Genomic DNA, 21,460 nt, shown 5'->3' with positions numbered 1-21,460 from the left:
GATATCCCAAAGTGAAAAATACTGCAACCGTGATAAGGAAGGATAGTTACCCTATAATGCACTGTAACTTCTTTTTGTGATATGTTTCAGAATGAAATAAATGTAAACTTAAAATTCTAGCACAATTAATTTAAAGCAATGGCCATGGATTCTGAATAACCTGTCCTATTGTATGTGTACTGCATTGGAATTATACTACATAGTCTAGTTAGTTGTCTGCTTGTAAAATAAATAATTAGGTGTACATATATAGAAGTAAACATGTACTGTCTCTAGCTGTGGTTATTAATTTAATCCACACAATGCAAATTATACTGGCATGCAAGAGAAAGTACAGCTGTGTACATTTATCATAAATTTAGATGTTCAAGTGCATTCACTGTTGCAGTCATCACATTTGGATTATCTGCCAGCAGGTAGCCCTCAGCTGGCCTGAATATCAGAGTCTTCGGATTTCTGTGTCGGATGCTGTCACTTCTTCCATGATGTCAGGTCGTCAGGGGTATAAAGTATGCAGCCAACGCCATTACATCAGTTTTTCTTGTCCCAGATGTCAGGTGCTCCCACAATAGGAAGCAATTATATGGTATGGAACACCCCCAGCAAAAAGCAAATACACATGATATAATATAAGCCAAACAAGGAGGAAAGGTAAAAGTCAAGAGAAGACAGGGGGCTGGAGGGAGGGTAACCAGGACTGCAACAGTGAATACACTCGAACATCTACATTTATGGTAAGTGTACACAACTGTACTATGTTCTTCGTGTTTCACTGTTGCAGTCATCACATTTGGGTTGATTCCCAAAGCTAAGGAAGGGTGGAGGTAATTAAAGAGCATTAGGGCTAGCAACAAGGCCCTGTAAAGCTGCTGTGGCAATTCCAGCTCTGGATTTAGAAAAGATAGGCAGGTGGTAATGCTTGGTGAAAGTATGAACAGAGTTCCAGGTTGCAGCTTCCAGGATGTCCCTGGTAAGAACTCCTCTGAGGAATGCAGTAGAGGTAGATGCAGCCCTGATGGAATGTGTTCTTATCCCCTGTGGGGTAGGTTGTCCATGGTGTTTGTAGCAGAAATGGATGCAATGTGCTATCCATTTGGAAATGGATTGCTTTGAAATGGCTTTCCCCTCTGCCCCTGCAGCAAAGCTATCTAGCAGCTGGTCAGATTTTCTTAGAGGCTCAGTTCTGTCCAAATAGAATCTAAGCTATCTGTGTACATCCAGAGAATGCAGTATCAGTTCCCCTTTATTCTGAGGATTAGGGAAAAAAAGTAGGCAAATGAATGGACTGGTTTAAAGCCACACTAGACACCACCTTTGGCATAAATGATGGATTAGTCCTGAGGGAAACCCTGTCCGTATGGAAGATAATGAAGGGTTCCACCACTGCCATGAGGGCCTGCAGTTCAGACACTCTTCTTGCTGAAGTGATGGCTAGAAGTAAAGCTTTTTTCCAAGAAAGGAACTTCAACTCTGCTGTAGCAGCTGGTTCAAAGGGGGGAAGAGTGTGTTTTTCCAATACAAAGTTAAGGTCCCAGGCTGGAGTGGGTCTCAATTTTTTGGCCCCTCCAAGGAATTGTATTAGCAGGGGATGAAAGAAGAGGGTTGGGTCATTATTATAATGTGCTGATATGGCAGAGGAATGAATCTTAATTGAAGAGAAAGATAGGCCCTTGTGGAGCATTTCTGTCAAATTATCTAGAATATGAGGTAAGATGGGCACCGTTATGCCCATCCCCTGAGCCTGGCTCCAGGAACAATATCTTTTCCACTTTCCTGAATAGGATTTTTCTAGTACTAGGCCTCCTTGCCTCAGGAATGACATCCAGCACCTGCTTAGTGACGGTTGCTGGAGGTGAGGTCAGGGAATTAGCCAGGCTGCCAGGTTCAGGGTTTGAAGCTGAGGGTGCAGAATCTGGCCTACCTGTTGGGGCAGCAGGGAAGGGGTCTGAGGCAGGTGCCAAGGTTGTAGCACTGTCAGACTGCGCAAAAGGGGGTACCAGTGCTGGCGTGGCCAGTCTGGGGCAATCAGTATTGTTCTTGGCTTGTCCTGTTTGACCTTTAGCAGAACCTTTGAGAGGAGAGGCAGAGGGGGAAAGGCATAAACTGAGAGGCTTTCCCAGGCAAAAGACAGGGCATCCACTTTCCAAGCTTGGCTGTGGGGAGTTCTGGTGCAGAATTTCTTCAATTGGTAGTTCTGAGGGGAGGCAAACAGGTCTACCTCTGGTGTTCTCCATTTGTTCCTCAAGAGCTTGAATATTTTGGGTTCCATTCATGTGTGTCCATGAGATTTCTGCTTAAGTCGTCTCCCAGTGAATTTAGTTTGCCTGACAGGAACTGAGCTTGTAGGTTCACTTGGTAGCTCAAGGCTGTGTTCCACAAAGCCATGGCTAGTCTGCAGAGTGGGTAGGAATAGGTTCCCCCCTGCTTGTTTATGTACCACATAACTGTGGTGTTGTCTGTCTTTACCAATACTTGTCCTGGAAGAATAAGGTCTCTGAAGGCTGTCAGAGCATTCTGTACAGCTAACATTTCTTTTTAATTGATATGCAGGTGCATCTGTTTTGGGTTCCATTTGCCCTGAATGCATTGCCCTGTCATGTGAGCCCCCCATGCATAGTCTGCTGCATCTGTTGTTAGGGTTTGGATGGCAGGGGGTAGAGTGAAAGGAAGTACCTTGTTGTAGTAGCAGGCATCTGCCCACCAAAGGAACTCTGCCCTTAGACGAGGGATAATAGGAATCAGTGTTTCCAGGTCCTGAAACTGTTGACACCATAGACTTTTTAGATACCACTGACGTTTCCTCATATGCAGTCTTGCATATGGAATTAACAGAATGCAAGAGGGCATGAACCCCAGGGCTTGCAGGATTGTCCTTGCAGATAGCTGGGTTTCTGTGGCCAGTAGTTTGAAGTAGGTTGTCAAATGAACTTGTTTCCCTGGAGTGACGAATGCCATCTGGGAAGCTGTGTTCAAGCTTACTCCCAGGAATACAATCTGTTGGCAGGGTAATAGGTGTGATTTCTTCTTGTTGATGGTGTACCCCAGTGAAGTTAGAAGTCTCTTCACAAATGCCAGTTGCTGTAATAGCAAGTCCTGACTCTCTGCCTGAATCAGGCAATCGTCCAAATATGGGTAAATCTGAATATTTCTCTGCCTGCAAAATGCAATGGCAGGAGCTAGGCACTTTGTAATTACCCTGGGTGCAGTAGATAAGCCAAAGGGCAGTGCAGAGAACTGATAGTGTCTGGATCCTGCCCTGAAGCGTAGGAATTTTCTGCAGGATTCCCTTATTGGGATGTGCAGGTAAGTTTCTTTTAAGTCTAGGGTTGCCAGCCAGGCATCCTTGGCTAGCATAGGAAGAAGCTGTTGAAGAGTTAGCATTTTGAATTTTGGAACCACCAGAAAGGTGTTGAGAATAGAAAGGTCCAGGATAGGATGCCAGGAGTTTTCTTTTCTGGGAACCGGGAACAGTCTTGAATAAAAACCTTGTCCCCTTTGTTCTGCTGGAACAGGTTGATACTGAGGAGAGAGAATACTTGTTTTTGGGCCTCCACCCACTGGTTTGGGGGAAGGTCTGGCCATCCACTTGTGGCTGGGAGTGAGTGGAAGTGGAATCTGTATCCTAGGGAAACTATGTTTAAAACCAACTTGTCTTGAGTAACAAGTTCCCAGTTTTTTGCATACAGGGCGAGCTTTCTTCCTAAGGGAGCAAGTAGTTAAGCAAGGCTTGGTAGAGTTAAGGATAAGTCATTGTGCCATTTTTCCATAGGGGGGTGGCTTACTACTCCCTCCTTTGGAAGTGGGGACCCCCACTGCTTAGATCTGTGCATAGCCTGAGACTGGTGGTCTGCTGCTCCTGGGTTTGGACTGAGAAGGACTGGAAAGGACCAGTTCTTTGAAGGCTAATGCCTACTGAACCTAGGTGGCTGTACTTGTAAGAAATCTTTAACAGTTTGCATAGATTTAGCTTTTTCCTCCATCCTTTTGAGGACGTCTTCTGCTTTGTTGTCAAAAAGGCACTCTTGGTGTAAGGGTGCATCCAGTAATTTAGCTTTAACATGATCTGGCAAGTTTTGTTCCTTAAGCCAAGCATGCCTTCTAAGTACAGATCCAGTGACAGCAGCCCTGCAAGATACTTATAAAGCATCAAAACCACACTGCAAAGTATGTTTACCTAATTGGTCAGCAGAATGCATTAACTCTTGTAAATCTTTGTGTTCAGCACAGTAAGGAATCAACATCATTTTCTGTTTAATTAATCCCATAATATGCTGCTGATACTTTAACATATGAAACTGGCAATTTAAAGCCCTAATGGTCAAAGTGGCAGAAGTATATACCTTCTTACCCCATCTGTCTAAAGCTCTAGAATCCCTATCAGAAGGGGTAGGATTTTTGGCAGTAGTAGCCTTAATGCCTTTTGGTCCTTGGGAAATGGTCTCTGGGTCCGCAGTAGGATTCTTGAAAAGGAATTTCTGAAAGTCAGGTACTCTGTAGTACTGGTCAGGTTTCCTGGGAGCTGGAGGCAAAGTGTCTGGGGTAAGGCTAGATTCCAAGAAAACATCATCTACAATCTCCATAACAGGAGAGATGGCTAGAGGCCTGTGTTGAGGCAGGTTTAAAAAGTCCCTAAGTCTCTTTTTGGACTGAGAATAGTCCTGGCTTTCCCAGCGGAAATGCTCCCTAAGGGTATGCAAAGTTTCACCAAAAGAAAAATCTTCTGGAGGGGAAGTAGAGGGAATGGAATCCTCTGCATCAGAATCCTTATAAGTAGATAAGGGTAAATCCTGGTAATCAGAAAAAAACAGTGATATCAGATTCCTGATCAGAAGAATCAGAAAGAAAATCAGTTCTGGGTCTCTTAGAGGGGGAAGGCTGGCTTCCCCTAATTAAGGTAATACGGTCTTCAGCCATTCTAATAATTTGTTTTTGAGTCATATGGGCCTGAGAATGCGCTTTGGTCATCGGTTTTCTAGGCTTAGTGCGAGCTTTAGGCCTGAGGAATTTGGTATTCTTAGCTTGAAACAAAGTCATCGGTTTGATATGAAAATCGGTAGTCCTGAATACACCCTCAGAAGCCGGTGCCTGCACAGTGGCTCCGGACCCATCCAAAGTAGAGACATCCGCAGGTTCCACAGTCAAAGAAGTATCTCGTGGCATACCGGACTCCAAATGGGTCTCAGTAGAGGCCTGCGAAACTGGTAGTAGTGGGTATCAGGGGCTGCGAAAGCACTTCACTGAGTACTGGCGGACTGGCGACTAGCTTATCGGAAGTGTCGTCGGCAGTTTTGGACCTATGCGGTCTGTCTCTGTCTTTATCCTTATGCTTTTTCGGAAGATCGGTAGTCGGAAGGCTTAACGAAGCCATTTCGGAGTACGGAGATCGAGAACGAAAGTAGTTAACTACAAAAATAGCCTGATGATGAATAGTTCGGGTGTTGAACAAGGCACAAAACCAACAGCGAGGGACGTCGTGGTCTGGGCCTAAACAGGTGACACAGTAATGAGGTATTTGCTTTCCATAGGCAAGACAATTGTTAATTTTTTCTGACATCGGTTAGAGCAAGAAAACGGGATCCCCAATGGGATACTTATCTTTATGAAGACTTCAGGTCTTAACCTCGAAAATGAAAATTTCAGGAGTCTGCTGACTGGCACTTGCGAACTGCTTCTACTTCGGGCACCGCACAGCAAGAAAGACTGATTAAATTAGGTTCATAGATTATAGGTTCATAGATTAGTACTAGGCTAACTGCCCTTGTGAGCCATTTTAAGCCTAGCCAATTATCCCTTGTGAGACCATTAGGCCACCCTCTCTCCCTGATGTAATGGTGTCGGCTGCATGTTTTATACCCCTAATGTCATGGAAGAAGCGACAGCATCCGACTCAGAAATCCGAAGACTCTGGTATTCAAGCCGGGTGAGGGCTACCTGCAGGCAGATAACCCAAATGTGATGACTGCAACAGTGAAACACGAAGAACATCACAACAACTCACAAATAAAAAGTGTATAAAGTTGTAAAAACAAATGATAAAAAGTTAAACTGTGTATTATGAACTGAATTAATACATTGCTGACTGTAAAATGTTGCTTCATTAATAAATATTTCAACATTACAATTTACCTGTCAGGTTAATGATCACCTTTATTTTTATACACTGATTGCTCACTATGAGAACAAGCATGCCTACAGAACACAGAGAATGCCATCTTTTATTACAGTCTTGCTTTTCTGCTGTTTCATTTATCATTTTAATGAAAAAATGCCTTAAGCTATTCATACCAGCTGATTTAGTGATGCTACAGTGACCTGCAATGTCATTTATTCTTCTAAGAGAGCTTAATTTAATCAAATTTTACTTTGCAAGTATAACCACTCAGTACCACAGCAAAAAAATTCGAAAGTAAAAGCAACTCTGACTTCCTCCTTCAACAAAATCTTAGGTTTTCACTTTGCTGACCACAGCCCAACATAGCACGTTGGAAAATCAAGAGAGGAACCAGAAACTTCTAGAAGTGACGGGCAGTATTCAGCAAGTCATAAACAACAGTTCACTTGGACCCTCTATAAAGGTAGTGCAAGCATTCTGCTCAGACCTGTACTACACATCTTTTTGATACACAGAATGATAGCAAAATAACATACTACTACTACTTTTATTACTCCTACTAGTACTACTAGTAATAATAATAATAATAATAATAATAATAATAATAATAATGTATTGGGTAGAAACAAGTTACAAGGAAAAAATGGACCTTATGAGAACAATACATGCAAAATAATGTTTTCGGGGAGGAATGAGGTTTAAGGGAAGTCAGGAATTGAGAAATGTATGTAATTTTAGGTTGATGTTAATTGTTTAAAGACTGTGTATGATGTATAATGTTTACAACCTGGTCTGTTTTCTTTTATAGATATGTATGTTTGCCTAGGTCTTGATGGATAATTCAATAAAGGTGTTAAGAAAAGATATGAAAAAATAATACTAATGATGTACTGTTAAACAATGTTTTGGCACCAACCACTGTTTTTGTTCCAACACCTATTTCAGCATATTTTACAATACACAAGCTGTCTCCACATAATATTTCAAGTTAAATAAAAATTATTACAACACAGGATTTTGCATGTGAAGAGAGCACTATAGACCTAAAACACATTGAGACGCAACAAACAAAAAGCTAGTGGCTATCAGAAGTATAAACATTCTCAAGTCTCTTCTGTCTTCCAAAGCATGCCATCTTACTTATCTTGCTGTGAATTAATCTTCAACTTTTACTAAAAACTTTCAAGAGTACAGATATGAATTCACCATGTAAGTCAGGACATACAAACTAATTTTGTGGGGCAACATTTCAAACGTTACAAGAGCACTACGCAGACATCTTATAATATTGCGGGGATTTGAACAAGCATCTTAACCAGACAATGGTACCAGACAGATCCTGACAAAGATCCATGTAGATCAATGCTCTACCCTTGTTAGCAAATACAATAAACAAGCACTTTCAAATATTAAAACAAAAGCAAAAGGACAACCTAAACAAAGAGCATAGCTGAGCCCAAAGGAATGTATTCTTGCTACATTATCACACGTACTAGAATTGTACTACACATGTTATTAGGAATTCAATACATAAATAAGGGCAGATGGTGGAGAGTGGTAGCAGTACACAAGTTTGGTGAACAAACCTGAATTTTCTGGTTACACCCCTGTCCACTTTCCAACATCTTCAGGGTTAGTGAAAGCCCTTGTCTTGCTGGTTAAGTGGCCTAAGGTGATAAATGTGTGTGTGGGGTGGGCAGAGAAAAAAAATGAAATATTCTACAGTTCACAGAACTTCTTGTAATATCAAACTGATTTTACTAAGCTGCAAGATATAAACCTAAGCAAGTACACCTGTAATCTAATATTTTTTCAAACTGTATTTAGATATTGTAAGAGTAAGTGTTAAACTACAAAATTAAAATTCTGATAAAAATGTCATACAGAATGTACAGACATTCACAGATTGTGCAACATGACTAGGATGTGTCTGACAGAAAAAGATAGCATTTTTATAATAAAATATGTGTACCTGCTTGTTTATACAATTCTAAATGTGCATCTGCAAACATCAGAGTTATGCACAATGTAATGATGTCACTGTGAGTAAAAAAAATTCCATTGCTATCTGTATGCTTTTGGAAAGGTGCATAAGTGATTGTTAATTCACTAGCAGTCACTTCTGTCTTCTAGAGTATCCATGTGTTTTTGACATGAGAGAGCCCTGATGTAGCCTGGCTGGAAATAGCAGCTGCAAACAGAACACAAGAACATCACTCACTAATCTTCCAACACATACAAACACTCACGCACACACACAATGCTGCCGAAAGTAACTTGTGCCACCTACAAAATCACTTAGTGTAACCTACAGCTGTTTATTATAGATAATGTTCATGGTACTTCCCTCTACTTCCTCTCTTCCACAAACAGGAAGATGTTTGACAAAAAAAGAAACAAAAAAAAATAGGAAGTGAGGAAGCAGAGGGAAAATCCACAAAACTGCATCACAAATTAGTGAAATGCATCTGCAATAAGCCACAAACATCAGATATTTGTCAGTGAAAGTATGCATTCACACAAATTAAAAAAAAAAACTTTGCAAAGAAAGCAACACTAAAACACATCCCAAATTACACTACAAGTGATGCCAGCAGGAGGTACTTTTAACTACCTAAAAAATATTACACAGCTTTTAAAGTATCACTGACATTAGCTCATGCAACATTTTTTAACAGAGCTACTGGAACTATGTGGTAGCAGCTGGCTTTAGTGTGGCAGGGTTTGTATTTAAGCAGGGCTTTACCAAATCAAATGCAAAAAGGAAGGAAAGACTTCAAGAAACTGATTAAACGGACCCCCTCATCCATGAAACATTCCAGCAATTCAAATACCTTCAGCCTGCCAGTCATTCTTCAACAACATCATATGCAGTTTCCTAAAAGAAGGGTCTTTTCCTACATCCAAACATCCTCTGTTCTTAAATAACTCACCTTTCCCCTTTCTGTGTGCCCATTGGTCACTCAATAACTGCACTACACTCATGAGTTAACTTGGCTTTTAAATAAATTCTATCCCTAGGAGTTCACAATACTTCCAGTGTAGAACAGATACAGTGCACTAGTACTCATCTAGGACTAAATGTACTTTTCATACTAGGGCAGGTTTGTTTACTGTCCGTACTGGACATAATACATATCACCATATTTCCATGGATATACCAAGATTGTTGTTAACTCATGCTCAACTTCACCATCAAATCATTTAAAACTATAAACTTGAAGAGGAAGGAGTTCAATAAAAACAAGAATGTGATGGATGTGGCTCTCTAGTACCCCTGGACTATTTCTAATGCAAATTACCAATTCATATTATTCTACTGTGAGGATTAACAAATCCTCTGCTGTTGAAGAGAATGAAGGACAGCATCAACTCAAATTAAGGGTCAAATTCAATTGCAGCCAAAGGCTCAGCCATGTGTCTCAAGGCATTCCAGCCAAAAAGGAGACCAACATGCATCATAAGTAGTCAGAAAATCCTTTTATTTAGCTGATTGTTAAAGGCATCTCAACCAGGTCAAAAGACACTATTATTTTTCCTCTATACTCAGCTTTAATTAGACCAATGATTGATTACAATGCCCCTTTTGGTATATACCTGCTGAGGCACAAACCCCAGTTAGAAAAACTTTAGCAATTCCTGACTAAAAAGCTTACTTGCCTGAAGGCCCCAGCATATTAAGATAGACTGAAGGCTTATCCCTACACTCAGTCCTCTATAGGCTCTTACATGGTGATCTGTGTCTTGCATCTCTATAAGACCAGTAGCTCTCCAAACACAAGATCTAAAGACTTAAACTTCCACCGACATATAAACAAAACATGATAAATAGACATATTCATTACCCAACATTTACTTCTTTGGAGAAAACTCCTTTTACATGTTAAACAGAGTGACACCCTTGCATCTTTCAAAAATACCATTGATAATCGGATGGGCAAGTACAATTTATCCTAGGCCTGACCTGCTTATCCTTACTGAAAGCAGGAGGTACATCTCCTGGCAGGTGTCAGCAAGGTGTAGATGGTTTCATGAATTAACTGCATTATAAAACCTATGATCTGATGATCCTAAGATCAGAAGTTATTAAAGCTAGAATAAAGTGACTTACAAACATCACTGTCTATAAACAGTGTAAGCACAGAAACAATACATTTATATTTTCCATTGGAAAACTGTACTGTTATGGAAAGGTGCACTACTGCTTTGTAAATACTAGCAGCTGCAAACAGTAATCTGCTTATGCAATTATTTATGAAGCTAAATGTCTTTTGGCTTTACCTGAAATCTTCTGCCTGGGTCTTGGATAGTTCATAGGTTCATAGGTTCATAGGTTCATACTAGGCTATCTGCCCGAGGGCATTTACAAGCCTAGCCCATCGTTTTGTGGCTTACGCCACCCCTTTAGTATGGGGAACTATACCCATTATTTTGCTGTGCCTCTGTCGAGCAGTGACACTAAGGTAATCCCTGGGGTATATCTGCGATCTCCCATCCATTGGTCAAGATTTCTCTTGAACAAGGCCAGCGAGGTGCTCTGCCTCACATATACCGGGATTTTGTTCCACAGCATAGGGAGTCTTTGGGTGATGAATCTATCCCTCCAGCACGTCCTATTAATAGCCGTGTCGAGGTTTAAGTCTCCGCCCTTGTGGCTCTGACGGATCTAGATTTTTGAGGTGAAGCATATTCATCAAATCTGGGTTTGACATGGCCTTGTATGTTAGGCAAAGGTCACCTCTGAGCAAGCGGTAAGCGACTGAATAGAGCTGGAGTTCTTTCAGTCGGGCAGCATAGGACAGATTTTTGAGACCCTTTATCCTTTTGGTGAGGAACTTTTGTGGCCTCTCCAGCTGCTGCAAGTGTCGGGTCAGATACATTCCGAATGGGGCATTGTACTCAATCATTGGTCTGATGAGTGATGAGTATAGGGAGACTATGACCTCCCTTGATCTAGATGAGAATCCCTTCATGATAAGGTGGGCAATGTAGAAGGTCTTCCTAACTACTTTAGCTACATGGGTGTCGAATGACAGACTACTATCAACCTGGGTCCCCAGGTCCCTGATAACTTCTTCTGTGCTCAGTGGATTGCCACCTATTTGGTAGCTAGGGGTAACCTTGTTTTTCCCGAAGGGTATGACTATGCATTTTTTGGCATTTAACTTTAGGCCACGGCTCTGGCACCAGTTATCCGTTTCTGTGAGACCCTTCTGAAGGATATCTGTGTCAGATGTGTTTTCTACTATGGCCCAGTTTGCAGTCATCTGCAAACTTTGTCAGCCATAACCCTCCTGTGTTTGCTTGTACTTCGGAAAAGTAGATGCCAAACAAGAGTGGGCCCAGGACTGAGCCCTGTGGGACACCACTTGTAACAGGCTTTGAGTCTGACATGGCGCCAGCAACTCTGACCCTGTGGGTTCTGTCACTCAGCCAGTTTGCAACCCATCTTGTGATGTATGGGTTAACATTTAAGCTGATGAGTTTTTCAATGATACCCGAGTGGGGTATTGTATCGAAGGCCTTCGCCAGATCGAGGTAGGCTGTATGGACTGCCTTTCCCTCATCAATGGCTTTGGTGACTGTTTCGAAAAAGTCAACCAAGTTTAAAAGGCATGATCTGCCCTTGACAAAGCCAAACTGAGTTGGATCCAAAGTCTGCAAATTCCCTATGTCTTTATTTATGAGGTCCATTATGATCCTCTCCATGGCTTTGCAGATAAGGCTTGTCAAGCTAATGGGCCGGTAATTTCCAGGGTCGGTGGAGGCACCGCCTTTGTGAAGTGGGACCACAGTTGCAGTGCGCCACTCCTGGAGTGCGTATCCAGAGGTAAGACTATGATTAAACAGCTGTCCTAGCTGTGGGTTTAATTCCTCGTTGAGTTCGTGGAGCACACAGCCGGGGACACCATCAGGTCCCATGGATGCTGTGTTTTTTGCTTTGGAGAGAGCAGTTCTCACTTGGGCGTTGGAGATGTTTGGGGGCTGCAATCGTTTGGTATAGATATCTCTCCTTTTGGGGAGTTTGCACTGAACCTGTCAGCCAGTATGTTGGCAATGTCTGTAGGATCAGTAATCTTCACATCATTTTGAACTAGTTCTGAGCATATCTGGGAGTTTCCTCCCAGGTTTCTAACATAGCTAAAGAAGGCCTTATGATTGTCTTTTGAGTCTTTAGCTATTTTTCTCTCAAAATTTGCTTTGGATGATTTTATGAGAGCTCTTAGTTTTTACTTATAGTGATCAAGGGTGTCTTACCTTTTAAGGATTTTGCTCTATCTTGTAGTAGCTTCCTCCTTTTGTTGTAGAGTTTGTTTATGGCTGGGGTCCACCAGACTGGACACTTGCCTTTGGTACAAAGAGTCTTTGTTTTGCTTGGGATTGCCTTATCCATGCAGTCCTGCAGGTGCTGGTAGAAGGCATTTGTAAGTGATTCAGCGGCTTGAGTACTGTTTTCCATGCCTCGGGGCCTTAAAGGAGACCACACTAGTCTTTAGAAGTGTGAAGTCGGCTTTGAGAAGTTCTTTACTGTGGTCTTTTTATTTCAGGTGGGGGTGGGATGAGGACCTCCAGCGAGATTAGTTTGTGATCTGATCTCACCAGTGAGGGGTATACTTCTGGTGTTGAACATTGTGCTCCCATGTTCGTGATGATGAGATCAAGTATGTTTTCTCCTCTTGTGGGGATGGTGACTAGTTGTTCCATGGCATTTGAGTTTATGAATTCCAGGAACTTTTGGGCTAGGGTGTTTGGGCTTGAGTAGTGTTCCCAGTCTATATTAGGGTAATTGAAGTCACCTAGTATGATGGTGTTTGGTGATACATTTATCCCCTCTAGTGTATTCAGGAAGGCCATGTGAGGTTCCTGAGTTTGTGAGGGTGGCCTGTAACATGCTACAATTTGCAGAGCAGTCTTGCCTATGGTTAATTGCACCTGGATGGTCTCCGATGCATCGTGCGTTGCCACCAGTCTTGAGGTGTGGGTATCCTTGATGAATATGGATACCCCCCCCCTCCTTTCTTGGTATTGTCCGGATTTTGGGGCCGGAACGCATGATATGAGGTAAAACCTGATAGTGCTGGGGTGCTCTCAGGAGCCTTGAACCAGGTTTCTGTCACAGCACAGACATCGATGTTCTCCATACTGAGAAGGGCCTCGAGTGCGTGCATTTTGAGATTTAGACTTCTGGCATTGAGCAGCATTACCCTTAGTTTTTTTCCTTTTTGTGTTCTAGGGTGGTAGGTTTAGAATTTGAGCCTTGCCTAAAAAGGCACTATGGGGGTGGCAAGAGCCTTTGCCAATATCCGAATCCCAGGGTGACAGGTGCAAGCCGTCCCTTGAAGCAGCGTGGCTTGTCCAGCATGTCATCCCAGGCAGACAGACATTGGATCCCCTTTGAATGACACCAGAGTTTAAGCCAATTGTTAAAGCTGATCATCTTATCTCTGTACTGTGGCATCATTCTTGGTGAAGGTAGGATACTGCTCAAGGTCAGGGTCATACCTGCCTGGGCTACATAATCAGAGAGCTCCTCAATGGCTCTTTTCATGTAGTCCAAGGAGGTACGTCTCAGGTCGTTTACACCAGCGTGGACAATGACTGAGTCGTATTTGTACCTGCTGTTGAGAGACCTGAGTGCTTGCGTTATGTGGTGGATTCTAGCGCCCAACAGGCAGCTTACTGTGACCTTCTCCTTACTCAGTCTGGTGAGCGGGACGTCAGTGTGTCTGACTATGGAGTCACCAATGACTAGTGTGTCTGGCATTGTGTTTGGCCTTAAGGGCTGTGACTGTTTGACACTCTGACTGTGAGGTCTATGTGTTGCAGGTGTTGTGTTCTGAGGTGGTGGTTGTTTGGGTGTCTGCTTTGGTGGCCTCTGCTGTTTTGGTAGATTTTTGATCAGAGCCTCTGAGTATGTCTTTGTGTGTTTATGTGTATGATTTGAGGTTGTGATGGTACTATGTGAGACTGGGTCTATAGTGTGTGTGGTAACCTTCTCCTCCTGACCGGTCTTGCCAGTCCTATGTTGAGAGAGCTCAGCCTCCAGTTTGGCTGTATAGTTGCATCTCTCGCATGTATTTGTGTTTTGTGGGAGGAGGAGAGGGTTGTCTGTGTACATGAGGCAATTGTAACATTGCCTCAATATTCCCAGGTTCACCAGCTGAGCAGGAGAGGACACTAGCAACTGATCCCTCGACATGCTAGAAGGAATAGACAAAAAAACTTTAAAAGAGATTCCGGGGGACGTGGGTGACCGAGAAATAGGGGTTTGCCTTTTTGGGGTACTATCTATGACAAGAGTGCCGTATCAAGGTAATAAGTACTGTAAGAGCAAGTGCTAGGTTTAACAGATAGAGAATAGTCTACTTGGAGTCAAGTAGAGATGATCTTTTTAGTTATAGGATACGCTGATTAGATCAGTAGTATAGTTCGAGGAAGGTACTTTTAAGGGAAAATTTGAAGAGTGGACTTTAGGTAGCCCGAATAGTTTAAACCTGCTTAACCGGCGCTGCCCTAGTGTGCAAAAGTGGCAACTCCACGCTAATTCGCGCTAAAGCGCGCTAAAACGCACCTTATAGCAGGGGTCTGGAAAAGACAGGAAATGACCCAAAATGGCCAATAGACTACAAGTTACTGCCTTAAACCACTCCTCTAAGGACAAACAGGCAGCTCAGTACTCCCCACTCTCACTGGTGAGTAAAGAAACTTCCCCTGACCAAACAAGGAAAATGGAGAAACACAGGAACCAAGACAAAGCCCAGGGATCAGCAAAATCTGGTCTCTGGAACACTAGTTAGGAAAGTATGGAAAACAAGGATATTTTTTTTTGTTTTTTTCAAGTTTTTTTACAGAAAAGCAGAAAACACAATAAATGCTATGATTTTCAACTAAATGCTATCAAAAGCTAGTACACTTGAGTGTATTAGCCTGTAGTTTAACTTTTAGGCAAAACTTAAACTAGCAAGTGCAGTAAACAGTTTTAGCTTATAAACACAGTAAAAACAGTGCAAACTTTGATAAAACAAGCAGAAACAGTAGTCGAAAGGCACAAAAGGTCGAAAAAAGTCAAGAAAAATACTTAAAATCTGGAAAGGTAGTCTTTTCTGGTCTGTAATAGTAATGGGAACAACATGCATAATGCTAGTATTCCAGCCGTTAAAGCAATCAAACAAAAATAAATATAACTGTCCCCAGGGATTAATTTCTTAGTTATTATCTAAATTTACCCCCAACTCCACATTCAAGCTGCACTACTCAGAGCTAACCCACCATCTCTACAGCTAGCAACCTGGGCTTGACTAAAGCTCCGGGTATAACAGGGGAGAAGACAGCAGCCTATGACTTGTACTTCTTTCTCTTGGAAAGGGCAAGGAAGCTTCTGTTTATAGTACATAATGCAGTGTTAACGGTTCAATAGGAGGCACTTGTCTCTAACGTCAGAAAGTGTGTTCTACTCCCACACCACCTGTCTGGATTAGCGTTCCAATAAGTAGTTCAGTATAAGGGAGTGTTGTAATCCTGAGTGCTATCCTATGAATGGGACATTAACCAGGCTTCATTTGACTGAATTGGTGGAAGCTCAAGTGGATGCAGAAAAATTCTCTGGCTCTAACTGAAAAAGGTAGGAGCTATTTTTTTGTTAATTAAAATCATATAAAGGTACATATAAAACGTCAACATTCACAATATTTGTATTTGTTCTTGCTTTACACACTCTTAGATTTTACAACTTTCTTGTCTTCAAATACATACACCACACATTCCTTGATATCATACTAGAGTTTTCTTTTTTGTTTTCAATTCCACCTTTTGTTACACATAGGTATCACCATCTCCCTTAATCACATCCTCCACATCATACTCTTTAATTAATTTTGTTCTTCACAATATTCTTTACTAATAACATCATCTGTGAGATTTCTCAGTCCCTATACATATAATCTACTTTCCAATTCCTTCCATTTTATCCAATTACCTGGTGTTCTGATCAAATTACCCTTAGTCAATCTAAATGCTAACTCAAGCCTTTCTTGACAGTGACCATACCTAGTCAGACTCAAATGGCCAATGTACGTAAGTAAATAAACAAGTAAGCAATTAAAACTAACCCACAGAATATCTATGCACATACTCAGAACAGTACTGGCTGTGGAACCAGTCATGTAGCAAATCATCTGCACAATAGCCTCACTAATTTCATGGGACTTCCAGACCAAAAAACAAGGCTGAGCTAAGGGAAGATTTGAACCACCACTGTGTGAAGGAGTCACTGCAGTCACTGAACTTGGCCACTGTGGGAACAAAATGGAGGAACCTACAGGATGATTAAACACACACAAAAGATGCTGTGGAAGGGCAACAGATATGTCTGTGAAGGCACAGTCATAAAAGATAAGATTCATGATGAAAAAAAATGTATCATTCAAAACCACCAAGGCCAGTAGGTAGATCCATGCTGAGAAAAACAAGTTATGTCTTACCATAACGTTCCATGTTTGTTGTCCTTTATCTCACCTTCCTTCTTTCAGTTTGGGTTCGGAGCCAAACTCTGCTCCGACTTGGCCACATACTATAGCTCGAAAAGCCTTTACTAGCTCGAGGCTAACCCCTATCCCAACATACCCAGCGGTAGCTACCCAAATCTCGTTTGTGATAAAAACCACTAGACAAAGCAGGTAAAACCAGAATCAGTTTACCAAAGTTAGCCTAGCAGATAATCCCCTTGTAATAATAAGGAAGCAGAACAAGGGAGGGGACAAAGACTATATCTAAGCAGCTGGAGTGACAGCAGAAACTCAGCCAGTGTAGCCAATAAAAAGGAAATCCTCTCGATCATCCAGGAAGGGGGAAGGAGGGAGGGAAGCAAGAAGGAAGGTGAGATGAAAGACAACAAAAGTACAGTTGTGTACACTTACCATAAATGTAGATGTTCAAGTGTATTCACTGTTGCAGTCATCACTTTTGGGTTATCTGCCTGCAGTAGTCCTCAGTCGGCCTGATTAACAAAGTCTTGGGTCCTGCGTTGGTTGCTGTCCCCTCTTCCATGACGTCAGGTCGTCAGGGGTATAAAACATGCAGCCGACGCCATTACATCAGTTTTTCTTGCCCCAGATGTCAGGTGCCCCTTAATGAGAAGAAATTAAATCTATAAATATACAAGTTATACTGCCAACAAAAAAGCAAATACACCAAAAGGCTTTTGAAGATAGTAAAGGAAAGTAGAGGTATATCCAAAAAAGAAAAAGAAGGAGGCTGGAGGGAGGGTAACCAGGACTGCAACAGTGAATACACTCGAACATCTACATTTATGGTAAGTGTACACAACTGTACTATGTTCTTCGTGTTTCACTGTTGCAGTCATCACTTTTGGGTAGAGTCCCAAAGCTAAGGATGGGAGGAGGAAATTTAAATAGAATTAGGACCAGCTAAAAGGCCCTGCAAGACTGCAGTGGCAAAGCCAGCTCTGGATTTAGAGAAAATTGACATATGGTAATGCTTGGTGAAAGTATGTACAGAACTCCAAGTAGCAGCTTTTGGGATGTCCCTAGTAGGGAAGCCTCTGAGAAAGGCTGTAGTGGTAGATGCAGCCCTGGTAGAGTGGGGTCTGATCCCCTGTGGGATAGGTTTTCCATGGTGTTTGTAGCAAAAATGAATGCAATGGCTTATCCATTTGGAAATGGTTTGCTTTGAAATAGCCTTCCCCTCTGTCCTGCAGCAAATTCCACCAGCAGTTGATCAGATTTCCTTTGAGGTTTAATTCTGTCCAAGTAGAATCTAAGTTGTCTGTGCACGTCTAAGGAGTGCATAATCCGTTCCATTTTGTTCTGTGGATTAGGAAAGAAGGTTGGCAAATGTATGGACTGTTAAGGGCCACACTGGATACCACCTTGGGCATGAAGGAGAGATTGATCCTGAGGGACACCCTATCCGCATGAAAGATGATGAAAGGCTCCACTGCCATGAGGGCCTGTAATTCAGATACCTTATTGCTGAAATGATTGCTAAAAGGAAGGTTGTTTTCCAGGAAAGGAATTTTAAGTCTGCAGTGGCAGCTGGCTCGAAAGAAGGAAGGGTGAGCTTTTCCAATACAAAGTTGAGGTCTCAGGCTGTAGTTGGAGCTCTCCTGGGTGGTCATAGATTTTTGGCCCCTCCGAGGTACTGGTTAAACAGCGGATGAGAGAAGAGGGGTGGTTCTGTGTTATAATGAGCTGAGATGGCTGAGGCGTCAGTTTTTATGGAGGAGAAAGACAGGCCCTTATGAAGCATTTCAGTTAAGTATTGGAAAATCTGAGGTAAATTGGGCACTGTTGTGCTCATCCCTTGAGACTGGTTCCAGGCACATAATTTTTTCCATGTTTCAGCATAAAACTTTCTGGTACTAGGCCTCCTTGCCTCTAAAATTATATCCACCACTGGTTTACTGAGGGATAGTAAAGGAAAAATTATGTAATTAGCCAGGCTGCTAGATTCAGTGTTTGAAGTTGAGGATGCAGAATTTGGTTCTCCTGCTGAGACAATAGAGTAGGAGTCTAAGGCAGGTGCCATGGGGCCCACAGTGACACACTGCGCAGGAGGGGGCACCAGTGTTGGCGTGGCCAGTCTGGTGCAATCAAAATCGTCCTTGGTTTGTCTTGTTTGATCTTTAGTAGTACTTTGGAAAGCAGAGGCAGAGGAGGAAAGGCATAAACTGATAGGCTTTTCCAGCTGAAGGACAGAGCATCCACTTTCCAAGGTTGTTTGTGGGCAGTCCTTGTGCAGAATTTGTCCAACTGATAGTTTTTTTTTTTTGGGGGGGGCAAACAGGTCTATACCTGGGCTCCCCCATTTGCTTGTCAACATGTTGAAAATCCTTGGTTCCAATTTCCACTCATGTGGGTCCATGAGGTTTCTGCATACTTTGTCTGCCAGTGTATTTAGTTTTCCTGGCAGGAATTGAGCTTGTAAATGTACCTGATTGCTCAGGGCTGTGTTCCACAATGCCATGGCTAGTCTGCAGAGGGGCTAAGAATGTGTACCCCCTGCTTGTTTATGTACCACATAACAGTGGTGTTGTCCATCTTTATCAATTGTCCTGGAAGAATGTGGTCCTTGAAGGCTGTCAGAGCATTCTGTACAGCTAACATTTCTTTTTGACTGATATGCAGGTGCATTTGACTTGGGTTCCATTTGCCCTGAATGCACTTCCCTGCCAGGTGGGCCCCCCATGCATAGTCTGATGCATCTGTTGTTAAGGTTTGGGTGGCCGGGGGAAATGTGAATGGTAGCCCCCTGTTTTGGTGGCAATTGTCTGCCCAACAAAAAGGAACTCTAGGTGTAGGCAAGGTATGATAGGAATCATTTCCTCTAGATCCTGTGAATGTTGACACCATAGGTTTTTGAGATACCATTGCAGTTTCCTCATATGCAGCCTTACATATGGAATTAGAAGAATGCAGGAGGTCATGAACCCCAAGGCTTGCAGTATTTGCCTTGCAGATAACTGGGTTTTTGAGGTCACTTGTTTGAAGTAGATTGTCAAATGAGTCTGTTTCTCTGGCGTGAGGAAAGCCATCTAGGAAGTTGTATTCAAGCTTGCTCCCAGGAATATAATTTTTGACAGGGTACCAGTTGTGATTTCTTTTCATTTATGGTGTACCCCAGACAAGTCAGTACCCTTTGAACAAAGACCAGATGATTCAAAAGTATGTCCTGGCTTTCTGCCTGAATTAGACAATTGTCCAGATATGGGTATATTTGAATATTTCTTTGCCTGCAGAATGCAATGACTGGAGCTAGGAACTTTGTGAATACCCTGGGCGCAGTAGATAAGCCAAAGGGCAGTGCAGCAAACTGATAGTGCATGTAGCCTGCTTTGAAGCGTAGGTATTTTCTGCAAGACTCCCTGATAGGGATTGTGCAGGTATGCTTCTTTTAAGTCTAGTATTGCCAACCATGCATCTTTGCCTAGCATCGGAAGCAGTTGGTGAATTCATTCATAGGTTAGTACTAAGCTAACTGCACTTGCAAGCCATTTTAAACCTAGCCAATTATCCCTTGTGAGACTCAAACCTTGCACCTTGTGTTTGTAAGGCAAACACCTTAACCATTAGACCACCCTTGTAACTTCCCTAAAATGTTGTGTTACCACCATGCATTTCACTGGCAAGTCTTGAACCCAGGACCCTATGCACTACAGTCAAAGCAACATACCACTATGCCAAATCAGCAGTTCTAAAGAAACACATACCCGAACAGGGACTTGAACCCTGGACCCTCAGATTAAAAGTCTGATGCTCTACCGACTGAGCTATCCGGGCTTCTGGGTGAAGAGTCAGCATCTTGAATTTTGGAATCACCTGAAAGGTATTTAAAGTAGAAAGGCCCAGGATAGGACACCATGTATTGCCTTTTCTGGGTACCAGGAAAAGTCTCGAATAGAGCTCTTGTCCCTTTTCCTCTTCTGGTACCAAATGAATAGCCCCCATGCTTAAGAGAGAGAGACAGCACTTGATTTTGGGCCTCTGCCCACTGATTTGGGGGTAGATCTGGCCACCCGCTTGGTGTTGGTAAGGTGTGGAAAAGAAATATATATCCTTGGGACACTATATTTAAAACCCATTTGTCCTGGGTAATGAGTTCCCAGTTTTTTGGCCTGCAGACCAATCTTTCCGCCTAAAGGAGCATTCAGTTGGGAAGTGCTTGGAAGTTTTAGAAGCAAGTCATTGAGGCTGTTTTCCATAGGGGGGACTCTTACTACTCCCTGATTTGGGTGCGGAAACCCCCACTGCTTAGTCTTGTGTGCCCCTGGGAGTGAAACCTGGGGTTTCTGCTACGTCTGGGTTTGGCTTGAGAAGACCTTGAAGAGGCTGGAAAGGAACAATTCTTAGAGTGCCAGTGCCTACTAAATCTAGGAGTCTAAATGTGTAAGAAATCTTTAACAGTTTGCATAGATTTAGCTTTATCTTCCATCTTTTTAAGAACTTCCTCAGCTTTGTTGCCAAACCGGTGGTCTTGATTTAAGGGAGCATCCAACAATTTAGCTTTAACATGATCAGGTAAAGATTGCTCCTTAAGCCAAGCATGCCTTCTGAGCACAGAACCAGTAACAGCAGCCCTGCAAGAGGCCTGTAAAGAATCAAATCCACATTGCAAAGTATGTTTTTCAACCTGTTCAGCAGAATGCATTAAATCCTGTAATTCTTTATTTTCTGCACAGTCAGGAATCAACATCATTTTCTGTTTAAGCAATCCAATAACATGTTGTTGATACTTTAACATATGAAACTGGCAGTTTAAAGCCCTAATGGCCAAGGTTGCAGAAGTGTAAACCTTCTTACCCCATCTATCCAGTGCCCTAGAATCTCTGTC

At 42.4% G+C, this 21,460-nt stretch overlaps 1 protein-coding gene and 1 non-coding gene across 2 annotated transcripts in view; both read right to left on the bottom strand.

Moving 5' to 3' along the window:
- The window catches only part of PPFIA3 (PTPRF interacting protein alpha 3), a 2,479,399-nt gene that overhangs the window by 1,987,652 nt on the left and 470,287 nt on the right, over window positions 1-21,460 (bottom strand). The gene's annotated exons all lie outside the window — the stretch shown is intronic.
- Window positions 20,337-20,409, bottom strand: TRNAK-UUU. The gene has a single exon. It is a non-coding gene; the product is annotated as a tRNA-Lys (tRNA).

This window comes from Protopterus annectens, chromosome 9.part0 (assembly GCF_019279795.1).
Source record: "Protopterus annectens isolate FY-2018-M chromosome 9.part0, PAN1.0, whole genome shotgun sequence".
NCBI lineage: Eukaryota > Metazoa > Chordata > Ceratodontiformes > Protopteridae > Protopterus > Protopterus annectens.
Note: the sequence above shows the minus strand (reverse complement) of the source record. Positions and strands in the feature narration are given on the sequence as shown.